Raw genomic sequence first — 11,233 nt, forward strand, 5'->3', positions numbered from 1 at the left:
AGTATGGTGGCCTGAAATTATGGGAGGAGCCCGGTGGAGTATATAACCATCCGTCCGCCCGTCTTCCTCGTCGGTTCCGGTGCGCGATACCCACCCACCCATCCCCTTTATCAGGGCATTTCTCTAAGCATACTCCTCAAGTGAGTACTCATTTCACCCATTTCATATTCATTTCATTTTAAGGTATGCCCCCTTATTTTGGCATACCGTACGTTAGACCAGGGCACACTTTCAGGTCCATTTCAAGTAAGCGAGTTTATGTTAACCTTGTTTGTCATCCTTATCCGTATCGGTCTGAGGGCTCTGGACCATAAATATATATATATATATATATATATATATATATATATATATATATATATATATATATATATATATATATATTGTGAGGGGGTTTGCTCGGTAGCGGGTGTGTGTGACCCCCTGGATGAGTTCACAACACAAAGTCAGGCACAGCAGACAGCGGTGTAGGTTCAAAAAACAAAAGATCCGGTTTATTTAGGCTACATGCAGTGATACATATAACAGCCAAACAAAATAAAACAAGAAAATAAATCCTGGTCAGCTTGACCTCTAACTACACACGTAGACTCCCTGTCTAACAACTGGGTGCAGCCTTGTGCTGCCCCAGTCCCTGTCTCTATTGTAGGGGTTTGCCACACAGGCGTTAACTCACCGCACAGAACAGATCTCAGACTCCCCAGTCTATACACACAAAACTGGTTCCAGGATGGAGCATCTCCCTATGCATGCTGGGGTTTTTTGTAGAGGTCTTAATGAGCCCACTTACTACAGCTGGGCTCATTAACTGTCACGTCCTGGTAGGGAGGCCGAGATGCTGAGAGGGCTCCCCTTGCGGCCGAGTGCAGTACAACCCTGAAGGTGACACAGGGATGCAGTGCCCACAGTAGCACAGGTTGCCAGGTAGCAGTAGCCGATGATCAGTCTTGGGGCAACTGTGCAAGGAAGTCCAATGGCAGGGTCAAGGCCAGGCCGAGGGTCAACACGGAAGATCAGTCCAGAGGTCAGAACAACGGGTCCCAAGCTGAGAGCCGGAGAGCGGAGGTCAAGCCAAGCCGAGGTAGGATACCGGGAGCAGACAGGGAGCGTCAGATGTAAGCCAGAGGTCGGAGCCAGGAGAATCAACAGAAGCAGGTCAAAACGAGCCGGGTCGGTGAACGGGAGATCAGACAGCAGGAATCACGGGCACAGGTACTCAGGAGAAGCTGACGATAATCCAGCGATGAGGCTCTGTCAGGTGAACATTTAAATAGGCAGGGTGGCTGGGTTACGTCGTGTGCGTGCCGTAGCGTTCGTACGCCTACGACGTGTAATGTAATGCGTTTGTCCTACACCGCGTACTCGCACTCGATCAGACGCAGCTTTGGACGTTCGTCTCGGAACCATATAGCGCCTTCTTGTTTGCTGACGCGCGTTAACGTGATCGTACCGCGCGAGGTTACGCCTATTTCCCTGACAGTGCCCCCCCCCCCCCCCCCCAAGGGGCAGCCTCCGGATGCCTAAACGAGCCCATTTTTCAGGGTGAAGGTTGCGAAACCTGTGTATGAGCCTAGGGGCGTGTACAAAACTTGCAGGTTCCCAAGAGTTTTCTTCGACAGAATACCCCTTCCACTTAATTAAGAATTGGATTGTCCTACCTCTCCGACGACAGTCGAGGATAGACTCAACTTCGAATTCCGTATCATCACCAACCTGAATCGGAGGCGGGGGCGCTTCTTCTCTTCCTGAAAAAGGACTGACAGTTACATGTTTGAGAAGAGAGACATGAAACACAGGATGGATTCTGAAAGATTTAGGCAAGGTAAGTTCAAATGCTACAGGGTTAATTTCACGTTTGATTTCAAAAGGACCCAGGAACTTGGGTCCCAGCTTCCGAGATGGACATAACAATTTCAGATTTGCTGCTGAGAGCCACACTTTATCCCCTATCCTAAAGGTGGGGTTACTCCTCTTCTTCTTGTCATAGTGCCTCTTATATTCCTCCTGGGCTTTCTTCATAGTATCCTGGAGCATTTGATAATTTGCTTGAATGAAGCTTACCCTATCTTGAACAGCTGGGACGGTAGATTCAGGAATGGTATTTGGTAAAAATGAAGGATGGAACCCGTAATTTGCCCAAAAGGGTGATTGGTTGGTAGAGGCGTGCACTGAATTGTTATATGCGAATTCCGCACAGGGCAACAAAGAGACCCAATCATCCTGGGAGAAAGAACAGAAGCATCGGAGGTATTGCTCAAGCGTCTGATTGGTTCTTTCCGTTTGGCCATTGCTCTGTGGGTGATAGGCCGAGGATAGACATATCTTAATTGACAGTAACTTACAGAGTTCCTTCCAAAACCTGGAGGTGAATTGTACCCCTCTATCTGACACAATGCTGTCAGGTACACCATGTAGTCGGACAATCTCTTTTACAAAGATCCTAGCAGTATCCAAGGCAGAGGGGGTCCCTTTCATTGGCAGAAAATGCGCCATCTTGGATAGACGGTCCACCACCACTAAGATGGTAGTATATTCTTCAGAAGGAGGTAATTCTACAATGAAATCCATGGAGATTTCCTTCCAAGGTTTTTCTGGGACTGGTAGCGGCCTTAACAGGCCCCAGGGTCTGGCGTTCGACCCTTTGTTACGCTGGCAGATTGAACAGGAGTCAACGTACTTCTTACAGTCAGATCTTAGGGTAGGCCACCATAAGGACCGCTGCACCAGGTCAATAGTCTTTCGGACCCCAAAGTGGCCGGCTAATTGATGATCGTGAAAGGTCCTTAACACGAGTAACCTGGCTTGCTGAGGAACGAAGATTTTATTCTGATGCCATAGAAGCCCTTCTTGGCTTCTTAGGGAAGAAGCTTCTGTTTCCGTACATTGGCTGGCGGCCTGCACTAATGAAGCTCTTAGATCCGGTTGGATGAGCAGGAAGTTTTGAGGAGACAGGATTGTACTGGGTGGGATTCTCTCTGGGGAATCTGGGAACATTCGGGACAGAGCATCGGCCTTACCATTCTTTGATCCTGGGCGATAAGTTACGTGAAAGTTGAACCTCGAGAAGAATAAAGCCCATCGGGCCTGTCGGGGTCTTAGGCGTTTGGCCGTGCGGAGGTATTCTAGGTTTTTATGATCGGTAAAAACCAGAATGGGGTGAGCGGCACCCTCCAGGAGATATCTCCACTCTTCGAGGGCGGTCTTGATAGCCAGAAGTTCCCGGTCCCCCACATCGTAATTTTTCTCCGGAGCGCTCATCCTTCGTGAGAAAAAAGCTACAGGATGTAGTAGTGCCTTGGGGCCTTGGCGTTGGGATAGAATCGCTCCTGTGGCTACCTCTGAGGCATCAACCTCCAGCACATAGGGTAAGGCGGGATCTGGATGTTGCAGAATTGGTGCGGTGGTGAAGAGGGTCTTGAGCTGGTCGAAGGCGGACTGAGCTGCTGGGGACCAAAGGAACTTGGTATGCTGGCGAGTGGTCTGAGTAATGGGTGCTACAATGGTGGAAAAGTTTCTTATAAATCTTCGGTAGAAGTTTGCGAAGCCAATGAATCTCTGGACACCCTTCTTGTCAGAAGGAGCGGGCCAGTCTAGGATAGACTTCACTTTCTGGGGGTCCATGGCAATTCCGCCTGTGGTGATGATGAGCCCCAAGAACTGGATGGATTCCTTTTCGAAGTTGCACTTCTCGGCTTTAACGAATAATCCATGAGTCCTGAGAATGCATAATACTTTCCTAACATGTATTCTGTGGAGTTCCAGAGTGGTTGAGAAGATGAGAATGTCGTCAAGATAGGCGACAACAAAGTGGTCTAGATACTCCCGGAAAATGTCGTTAATAAAATGCTGGAAAGTTGCTGGGGCATTGCACAATCCGAAGGGCATGACTAAATATTTGAAATGTCCAAACCTCGTCCTAAATGCCGTCTTCCACTCGTCCCCCTCCCGGATGCGGACAAGGTTATAGGCTCCACGTAGGTCGAGCTTGGTAAAAATACGTGAAGTGTGGAACCTCTGAAGAAGTTCGGGGATGAGCGGAAGTGGATAACGGTTCTTCAGGGTGACATTGTTTAATTCCCTATAGTCTACACATGGTCTCAAAGTTTTGTCCTTCTTTTCTACGAAGAAGATGCCTGCACCGGCAGGGGACGAAGAGGGACGAATGAATCCCTTGGCCAGGTTCTCGTCTATATACTGTCTTAGGGCCCCAAGCTCGGTTTCGGAAAGAGGAAATATCCGGCCAAAGGGAATGGGAGCCCCTGGTAATAACTCGATGGGGCAGTCATAAGGGCGATGAGGTGGTAGGACATCTGATTTCTTCTTGTCGAACACATCTCTGAATTCCTGGTAGGCGGCTGGTATGTTAGGGGCTGGACTGGGTATGGGTTGAACGGTCAGGCAACTGGACAAGTCCTTAGATTCGGGATCCAGACAATATTGTTGGCAGTAGGCGGAAGTAAAGGATATCTCCTTCTTGGGCCAATCAATCCGAGGGTTGTGTGCCTGCAGCCATGGGATTCCTAGGATAACGGGAAACATAGGAGAACACAGGACATCAAACTTAAGGAACTCCCGATGACCCGAGTCTGTGGTCGTTAGAATGGGTCTTGTTTCCCTGGTGACATGGCCAGAGCTAGGTAGGGAGCCATCGGCCAGACGGACAGTCAGTCTTTGTTTCTTGAGGAGTAGTGGGAGAGCAAGATTCTTAGCTAAGGTTAAGTCCAAAAAACAGCTACAGGCCCCAGAATCGAGTATTGCCTGTAAGTGAACTTCCCGACCTGCCACCATCAATGTGACAGGAAGGGTGATATGGGCCGAGGTGGGCTTCGTTACTTGGAGGTGAAGTGGAGGATAGAGGATTGGTTTGCTTGGTCTTGTGGGACAATTGTTTATAAGATGTCCTGGCTCTCCACAGTAGAAGCAAAGGTGTGCCTGTCGGCGGTAAAGTCTTTCCTCGGAGGTTAAGGGGGAACGAAGCAGGCCTTTCGGAGCAGAGGTTGCCGAGGGGTAGACCGAAGGTGGCGCCAGGATAGGAGAAAGGGTCCGAGCGCGTTCAGACTGGCGTTCCCGTAGACGCCTATCCAGCTGAATGGTAAGTCGGGTAAGATCCTCAAGTGTAGGGGGAACCTCTACTCTGGCTAGCTCATCCTTGAGGACTTCAGACAACCCCATCCGGTATTGATATTTCAGAGCTGCCTCATTCCAGCCAGAATCTGCAGACCATGTCTGGAACTCCACTGTGTAGTCCTCCGCAGGCCGCTCACCTTGACGCAGGGAATACAAGGTTGCTTTGGCTGTTGCTGTCCGAAAGGGGTCGTCGTATAGGCGAGCCATAGCTTGAAAAAACTGGTCCAACGTACTGACGAAGGAGCTGCGTTGTTCTAGTAGGCCGTGGGCCCACGTCTGGGGATCGTCCCTTAGCAGGGAGATGGTGAAACCCACTTTGGTTACTTCGGAGGCAAAAGTCTGGGGTTGTAAGGAAAAGTATAAATAACATGAGTGCCGGAAGGATCTAAATTTCCTTCGGTCCCCCTGAAAATACTCTGGTGCAGGGACTCGTGGTTCCGGCGAGGTAGTAGCTATAGTGGTAGCACCTTGGCAGGAGGAGTGCTGCAGATGTTCTTCCAGCCGGAGATACTTTTCTTGGAGTCTCTTAATTGCTGGAGTAAGAGCCATAACTTCCTGTAGGATGGCCTCCATCGGGGAGTCGCCTCTGTCGGCCTCGGACATTGGCTGGATTATACTGTCACGTCCGGGTAGGGAGGCCGAGATGCTGAGAGGGCTCCCCTTGCGGCCGAGTGCAGTACAACCCTGGAGGTGACACAGGGATGCAGTGCCCACAGTAGCACAGGTTGCCAGGTAGCAGTAGCCGATGATCAGTCTTGGGGCAACTGTGCAAGGAAGTCCAATGGCAGGGTCAAGGCCAGGCCGAGGGTCAACACGGAAGATCAGTCCAGAGGTCAGAACAATGGGTCCCAAGCTGAGAGCCGGAGAGCGGAGGTCAAGCCAAGCCGAGGTCGGATACCGGGAGCAGACAGGGAGCGTCAGATGTAAGCCAGAGGTCGGAGCCAGGAGAATCAACAGAAGCAGGTCAAAACGAGCCGGGTCGGTGAACGGGAGATCAGACAGCAGGAATCACGGGCACAGGTACTCAGGAGAAGCTGACGATAATCCAGCGATGAGGCTCTGTCAGGTGAACGTTTAAATAGGCAGGGTGGCTGGGTTACGTCGTGTGCGTGCCGTAGCGTTCGTACGCCTACGACGTGTAATGTAATGCGTTCGTCCTACACCGCGTACTCGCACTCGATCAGACGCAGCTTTGGACGTTCGTCTCGGAACCATATAGCGCCTTCTTGTTTGCTGACGCGCGTTAACGCGATCGTACCGCGCGAGGTTACGCCTATTTCCCTGACATTAACTCTTCCCCTCTAATTGTAAAAGTCTGCATAAAGCCTGAATCTAGGACACACATTTCCCATCCTGAATACAACCAGGTGATTTTACCTGCGTGCTGCCACAATATATATATATATATATATATATATATATATATATATATATATATATATATATATATATATATATATAAAAAACATGTAGATGTTTAACTAAAATATATATATATATATATATATATATAAAGTTAAACCTCTACGTTTTTTTTTGTGTTTTTACCAATAATATTCCTTTAGATTGGCTTTTGAAATTTACAAACAAACCAATTTAGAAATTAAGTCGGGCTGAGTCACACTTGTGTGACTTTGGACATCAGAGTCACATGACAAGTCATACCCCATGATTTTCAATGTATACTATTCATATCAAGTCACACCGACTTCAACATAGTCCCTGTACTACTTTAGTCCGACTTTGATGTGAGTTGAGGTCCATAGACCTCAAGTTTACACAGGCGTTCCCTGGAATTGCGGCAAAATTACTAACGCAAAATCCTGGGAAAGTTGTGCACCTTTCCCTGTGACTCCTGTGTCCATAGACCTCAGGATTACAAGGCATTGCTTAAAGTCGCATCAAAATCTCAAAACTTTCAGGTCCCACAAGTGTGAGAGGGCCCTAAGTCACTGTGCTGAGTACTATTATACCTAGAATATAAAGTAGTCACACCATCAAACACTACTAAACGTATGTTCTCAATATAATTGTGCTCAAATGGCTGAAAATCACACAGACAGTATCACCTACTGAAAGCTTCCATTAGACTCAGTAACATATGCTGAAAAGAGGCGGATGCCTATTAGCCAATGCCACATCAGCATGAGCATGATTGTTACTATAATATTAATGCTTGAAATGCAAAACAATATTGTATAGAATCAAATATTAGTAAATATATTTTCTCTGTAGGTATGTGCTCAGCTCTTATATAAAATGTGGGTTGCGCTAACTATTAAATATAACCAAAGTGCCATGCTTATATAAAAACCTCTTTAGAAAGAGAAATGACTCCTCCTTCATCAAGGTAAATATTGCAAAAGTGCTATATGAACCAACAAAATATTCAAAATGAATTAAATATGATTCAACAAAATGGTCAAAAAAGTGTTGGTACCCCTGCAGGGTTGTCCCCTCTGTCCATATCACGGGCTAGTCATCCCTTCCGTGGTGCCAAATAATTTAAAGTGCCAAACAGTGCATCTAACCACATAAAGTGTAAAATCAATTACAATGCACTATGAATATCCCAAGTGAGTGATCACTCCTATAATAAAAGTGCACAATGCAAAACAATCACTCCAATGCTGACTGATTTTTCTTATTTCAAGGTGCTTTTCTTCAAATATAAAGTGCTTCTTAAAATCACCAAGTGACTCCACCACCACCAAATGAAATGGCCACTCACCAGATCTAATCTGTATATGCACCTTTAGTTCATTTAGGATAACCACTCCTTTTGGGAATCTCATCAAAAGCCTCTCCAGACAGAAAAGTAGAACCATTTTGTGCTCTTTATCTCACAAGGATATATAATAGACCATCATGGTGCAGTATATCAGAACAGGTTTATTTAAAAAAAAATTAAATAACAAAGTTCAAACTCACATGTGCTTGTGCCTGAGCCGGCACCAAGCATGTCCAGACATGTACGTAGGAATATGGATTCAATCGGCCCTTCTATGTATTCAAAAGCCCCCATGCAGCAGTCTATATTCTGTGGTTTTTGAATACGTCCCAAGCCTCTTCCTCATACACCGAACATAAACGGAGGTCCCGGCATCCACTACTCATTTCGAAAACGTTGCATCATCAGGAAGCTGCCATTACTTTACGTTCATCCTCTTTTATATTCTTATTTTACCACCAAACAACCTAATTACCGGTTATCCCCTGCCCCATACGATCGGGAACACACAAACCGGAAGTGCATCACCGGATGTCACTGATCGTGCATTTTTACTCCTGTTCGTATTCCGTAGGTTTCCCATCAGAAATGCGTCACCGGAAACTCCAGATCGGCCATCTTAACTATTGTGTAGTGACCTATTTCTCCCCAGGTGTTCCGTCGAACATACGTCATCACATATGCCTAACCACACCACATTATGCACTGTGTTTACCTCCCCCTAAGGTCACTCCCCCCACCAATCAACTCGGGGGGCCAGCAAGATTATACCCAACAGCACAGATTATGGTGCCTTCTACTATCAATCTGCCCGTGTATAGTGAATGACCTCTCCCCACGTACATCGCTAGGCAGCTTTTACAATATTTAAAAAACATCTATCATTCACCTTACGTTTATACTAGCTGGTTTACAAAAGGAGAACATACATTTTTTATTATATTAAAAAACCAAATAAATTAATTCAAAACAAAATACAAGGGGCAAAAAGTTATTCCATTTCCTATTTCCCAAATCCAATATAATCCAGTAATACAACCAAAAAAATAAAATAAAGTATAAAGAACAATAAATGAAATAAGTAAAATGGAAAAGTTAGTATTAAAATTTAAGCGAAAAATAAAATTAAAATAAAAAAAAGAATCAAAAAAGGAAAAAAATAAATAAAAAACATAAAATAATATACACACACACACACACACACACACACACATATATACACACACATACATATACACAAGAAGGAAACTGAAAATGAAAAATGGAATGAAAAATAAAATAGTAAGAATAAAAGTAGAAAATGAAAAAAAAATGAAAATAAATAAAAATAAGTATAAAATAAATAATAAATAAATAGAAAATAAAAGATAGAAAAATTAATAATCTTCTATGAAACAATTTATAATCGAGCTCCACGTTCATTCCCAAAGGTCTCATTGTATTCAATTTAAAAATCCAATAAGTTTCATTGCGTGATACTTCTCTACGCAAGTTTACATTTCTCCAATTCTGTTCTATCTTATCAATTACATAGAATTTGAGATTGCGAGGATACCTACCATGTACATCTCTGAAATGTTTTGAACCACTGTGATATTTATATCCCTTTTTAACCACTTCGCATCCAGGCCAATTCTGACATTTCTCTCCTACATGTAAAATTCATAATTTTTTTGCTAGAAAATTACATAGAACCCCCAAACATTATATTTTTTTTTAGCAAAGACACTAGAGAATACAATAGCGGTTGTTGCAACTTTTTTATCTCGCACGGTATTTGCGCAGCAATTTTTCGAACGCATTTTTTTCTGAAAAAAAAGTTTCATGCTTAAAAAAAAAAGTAAAGTTAGCCCATTTTTTTTGCATAATGTGATAGATGAATATACGCCGAGTAAATAGATACCTAACATGTCACGCTTCAAAATTGCACGCGCTCGTGGAATGGCGCCAAACTTTGGTATTTAAAAATCTCCATAGGCGACACTTTAAAAAAAATACTGGTTACATGTTTTGCGTTAAAGAGAAGTTCTAGTGCTAGAATTATTGCTCTCGCTCTAACGTTCGCGGCGATACCTCACAAGTGTGGTTTACACACCGTTTTCATATGTTGGCGGGACTTGCGTATGCGTTCGCTTCTGCGTACGAGCTCACGGGGACAGGGGCACTTTATTTTATTTTTTTATTGTTAATTTTACTTTTATTTTTTTAGTTTGACACTTAAAAAAAAAAAAAAAAAAAAATGATTACTTTTTATTCCTATTACATGGAATGTAAACATCCCTTGTAATAGAAATATGGCATGATCGGACCTATTTATGGTGAGATATGGGGTCAATAAGATCCCATATCTCACCTCTAGGCTGAGAAGCCTAAAATAAAAACAAAACTGATCCTGGCTTCCTAGCCAAATCGGCGCAGTTATTTTGAATGCAGAGGCAGGGCATGACGTCATAACATTGCGCCCGGCCTCCGAACGATCATAGAGACTCTGGGACGATCTGGTCCGCCGGAAATCTCTATGGTATTATCTGGGGGCCGGCGGATCCTGTGACCGACTCACCGATGGAAGCAGTGAGTCGTAGAAGCACCGGAGGGCAGCGGGAGGGGGGGACATCCCCTCCCGCAAGAACGATCAAGCGGCGGAACAGCCGCTATGATCGTTCTTATGGTGCAGGGAATCGCCGGCGGAAAACGCTGATATCTGAATGATGTCTGTGGCCTCAGGCATTATTCAGATATACCCCCGGAAAGTCAAGGGACGTCCCTGGACGGTACCTTGGGCGGGAAGTGGTTGATGTTCCTGATATACTCACCAGTTCGCTTGGACAGGGCCCTAGTTCTACCCACGTACTGGAGCCCACAACTGCACTCTAGTACGTAGGTAACATGCGTGCTACCACATGTAATTAATTTATCAATCCTATATTTCTGCTCTATGACATGAGATCTTAATTTAATGATTTTTTTTTCTTTCCTGTAGTGAGCCTGCATGGCTTACATTTTCCACATTTATAAAAAAAACCTTTATGGTCAAAAAAGGTAAAGTTTTTTTTCTTTTTTTTGGGGGGGGTCAGGTACATTTTTTAAAACATCTCTTACTCTCTTTGCCTTTCTATATATAAATGCCGGCTTTTTTGGTAGGAATTTACCCAGATGTGGGTCATTACAGATTGGGCCAGTTTTTTCAATATGATCCTTTATAATTCTTTATATTGATAATTAAACCTCTTAATAAAAAGGTATCTTGTTCCCCATATGAGGTTTATGTTTACTTTCCAATAATTGGCCCCTATCTAGTTGTCCAATAATTGGTCCCTATCTAGTTGTCCCTATTTTGTCTCCAATATTTTCTCCAACATCGCTTCCTTGGGTAAC

Source organism: Lithobates pipiens, unplaced genomic scaffold (assembly GCF_037356315.1).
Source record: "Lithobates pipiens isolate NorthernLeopardFrog02 unplaced genomic scaffold, aLitPip1_a1.2 Scaffold_22, whole genome shotgun sequence".
Lineage (NCBI taxonomy): Eukaryota > Metazoa > Chordata > Amphibia > Anura > Ranidae > Lithobates > Lithobates pipiens.